The sequence below is a fragment of the Zingiber officinale genome, chromosome 9A, assembly GCF_018446385.1.
Source record: "Zingiber officinale cultivar Zhangliang chromosome 9A, Zo_v1.1, whole genome shotgun sequence".
Taxonomy (NCBI): Eukaryota; Viridiplantae; Streptophyta; class Magnoliopsida; order Zingiberales; family Zingiberaceae; genus Zingiber; species Zingiber officinale.
The window spans coordinates 33,722,149-33,726,446 of NC_056002.1; positions in this window are offsets into that span (position 1 = coordinate 33,722,149).

Genomic DNA, 4,298 nt, shown 5'->3' on the forward strand with positions numbered 1-4,298 from the left:
ACACATAACCGTATCTACTGAAATCATTAGTGAAGGTAATGAAGTAATAATAGCCTCCTCTAGAAGCTATTCTGAAAGGTCCACATACATCTGTATGTATGAGTCCTAACAGATCATTAGCCCTTTCGCCATGTCCACTAAATGGAGTCTTTGTCATCTTGTCTCGAAAACAAGATTCGCATGCCTCATATGATTCAAAATCAAATGAGTCCAAAAGTCCATCCTTATGGAGTTGGGATATGCGACTCTCATTTATATGACCTAGGCGACAATGCCAGAGATATGTTTGGTTCATATCATTATATTTGAACCGTTTGATGTTTATGTTATAGATTGGGATTTCAAAGTCTAGAACATAGAGGTCATTCATAAGAGGTGCACTACAAAAGAACATATCATTGAAATAAACGGAACAACATTTGCCTTTTATTACAAATGAAAAGCCTTTCTTGTCCAAACAAGAAACAGAGATAATGTTCTTTGTCAAAGCGGGCACATAACAACACTCTTCTAGTTCTAAAACAAGCTCAGTGGGCAAAAATAAAGAATATGTTCCTACAGCGACAACAGCAACTCTTGCACCATTACCTACTTATAGGTTCACTTTGCCCTTTGTCAATGCTTTACTATTTCTCAGCCCCTGCACATTAGTACAAATGTGAGATGCACATCCGGTATCTAATACCCATGAAGAAGAAACAGATAGATTGACTTCTATAATATATATACATGAGGCAGAAGTCTCACTTCTCTTCCGTTTCAGTTCCTCTTCCAGTGTCCAGGCTCACCATAGTGGAAGTAGGTTCCTTCTTTAGTAACCCCACCTTTGGGTTTCAGTGCATGAGCCTTGCCCTTGCTTTTGGCTTGGGTCTTACCCTTACCTTTAGGCTTCCACTTGCCTTTGCCTTTAGACACCATTAGAATGGAACTAGGCTTTGCCTTTTTAAGGTTTAGTTCAGCAGTTCTTAACATGCTCAACATCTCAGACAGTGGTTTGTCAATTTCATTCATGTTGTAGTTCATGACAAATTGACTATGACTATCGGGCAAAGACTGCAAGATAAGATCAGTGGCCAATTCTTGGCCTAGTGGAAATCCCAACCACAGTAGGTTTTCTACATACCCAATCATTTTGAGTGCATATGGTCATACGAGACTTCCTTCTTGCATTCTGCATTGAAACAACGCTTTAGAGATCTCAAATCTCTCATGATTTGCTTGCCCATGATATAGTTGTCTAAGGTGTTCAACCATATCATAAGCATCCATGTTCTCATGTTGCTTCTGAAGCTCAGAGTTCATGGTGGCGAGCATAAGGCATGACACATCTAATGCATCATCTTGATGCTTCTTGTAAGCATCCTTATCAGCTTTAGTGGCAGTAGCGGGGGCCTCAGGAATGGGCTGTTCTAGGACGTATAATTTTTATTCTTGCTTGAGAACTATTCTCAAGTTTCTGTACCAGTCCAAGAAGTTAGCTCCATTGAGCTTGTCCTTATCAAGGACAGATAGCAGAGAGAGAGTGTTCGACGTGTTTGACAACATGGTTATCTACAACAACAAAATGTAGAACTTAGTATCATATATCGATCATTTAATTAGGCCTTTAATTAAATGATGCTCCCATTGAATTGTAAAGCTTGGTAGGAGCGAGTCATGGTTGTGGTTTTATCTGTTGGACCCCGTGGTAATTTTGATGTGATCAACCAAGTTGGTTAGGTCCTGCGTTGTATTTGATCCCTGTGTCTGAGTGTGCAGGAGCTTAGGAACACAGGAAGTCGAGCGGAAGACGCAGCTAGCGAGAAGGATGGCACGGGAAGGGAGCCGACGGGCTCGGTGCGTCCGAAGGACGAGAGAGCTGCGGAAGAGTACTCCGGTGGGCGTGAAGAGCGTGCGCGGCGTTCGAGGGACGTTAAGCCGGGACGGAAGGCTGCTCGAGGAAGGCCTGAAATTGGGTTCGGGTGAGCCCTATTTCGGTTGGCCACAATCACCCAAAAGATCGGAGCATCGGAAGTCGCAACAAGCTGGAAACGAACTCAAAGGAGCTGAGCTGCCAGCTTGGAGGCGCCTCCAACTTGACTGGAGGCGCCTTCAGCCAGGCTGGAGGCGCCTTCAGCCTGATTGGAGGCGCCTTCAACCAGTCAAAGTGACAGTTCTGCGCGCGGATAAAGTTTTATCCGCTGACTCCCATGGAGGCGCCTTGGACCCTCGTTGGAGGCGCCTTGGAGCCTCGGGATAGAATTTCCAGGACCTATATAAAGGCCCCTGGAGCTAGGAATTCAATATCAACTCAAGCATTCAATCTATAGTGTTTCCTAGCAATAGTTCTGAGCTTTTGAAAGTGTAAAAGACTTCTCCGCCTTCAGCAAAGGAGAGTTTCTTTTAGTGCGCTTCTACTGCCCTGGATTAACAACCTCCTTGGTTGTAACCAGGTTAATTCTTCTGTGTCTTTCTTTTACTGTTTTATTATTTTGTTAACTATTGCACTAACTGAGTTGAAAGTACGAGGAGGGTATAGTTACTTTTTGTTTTCAACAATTCACCCCCCTCTTGTCGGTCTCTGTTGCACCAATAAGTGGTATCAGAGCCTGATCGCCTCAGAAGGACTAACCGCCAACTGAAGCACTACGATCAAGACGATGGCCGGAGCGAACATCCATCCCCCGAAGTTCGACGGAGACATCGCCACATGGAAGCGCAAAATGGAGGTATTTTTTAAAACGGATTTTGATATTCTAATTACGATGAAATATGGTTTTGCAGCGCCGAAAGACAAAGAAGAAAACACATGGAGCAAGAAGGAGCAAGCCGATTTCGTCGCCAACGGAAAGGCAGAGTTCCACCTGCTCAGCGTTCTACCACCACAAGAAGTAAATCGGATCGGAAGCTACGACTCAGCGAAAGATCTCTGGGAAAAATTCCTGGAGCTACACGAAGGTACTTCCGAAGCAAAGCTAGCAAAACGTGACATCCTCCGGAACCAGTTAACAACCCTCCGGATGAACCAAGGCGAGAAGGTAGCGCAACTCCAAGCGAGAATCAATGAGCTGATAACGCAACTAACGAACCTTGGAGAAGAGGTAACCAACCGGGACTCTATCCGGTACGCGCTCAACGCCTTCCCTAGAACTCCAGAGTGGGCTTCCTTAGTAGATGCGTATTACATCTCTAAGGACCTCGAGGTAAGTACTTTAGAACAATTATTTTCCACTTTTGAACTTCACGAATCTCGAGTTTCAGAACCCAACGGAGCAGAGAAGACAAGTCAGAACATTGCCCTAAAGGCAAAGATAAACAGTTCTGACTCCGAAGCCTCAGTCGACGAATCCGAAGCGGCACTATTGGTAAGACGCTTCAATAAAGTTTTTAGTACTAACAAATTTAAATCGCAGAGGCATCATCGAAAGAAGAGGACTGTTCGCTGTTACAACTACAACGAAGAGGGGCACATCAAAGATGACTGCCCAAAGCTAAAGAGAAAGGAGAAAGAAAGGGAAAAGCCAAAATATAAGAAGCCAGAACCCTCTAAACACAAGAACCTAAAGGCAACGTGGGATGATTCGTCATCCTCCGAATCGGAAGTCGAAGAATTCTCGGGACTAGAACTGATGGCCAACCATCAGAAAGAAGAAACGTCCAGCTCAGAGATGAGCATCGATGAAGGGAGAGGAACATCAAAAGAAGAAAGCAGCAGTGAAGGGGGAGCGTCACCAGACCAGGTAAGTAAGGTACGCAATCTAACCCCAACTCAATCTTTCAAATTTATCAAGTCTCTTTCTAAAGAGTTAGATCAATTAGAAAAAGAGAATGCTGAACTAAAGTTGAACTTAGCAAGAGCATGCCCGTTAGAAATGTATGATCAGCTAAAATCAGAAAATGAAAATTTAAAATTAGAAATTGAAAAATTGAAAAATTGAAAAATGATGCATGCTTAAAGAAATTTCCAAAGTCAAAAATTAGAACTTATGGTAAATTAAATTGGTATATAAGGAAGCATCAAGGTCAACTTAGAAAAATACCAAGAAACTATGTACCCCCTAGATTTTTGAATAATCCTGTAGGAAGGAACCTCTATTGGGTTCCAAAATCTGTGCTTAATTAATTTTTCAAAAATTAAAAGCTTAAAGTGAGAAAATTAAACATTGAAATTCTTTATGGAAGCTTTGTCTAAAGAAGTGGTTGTTACTCCAATAACCAAGAAGGCCTAGTGCCTCGCCACGACCTGGAAGCTAAAATATTGGAAGAAAATGTTTAATTAAAAAGCATTAAACTAGAATCAAATAATGCTTTAAAAGTTT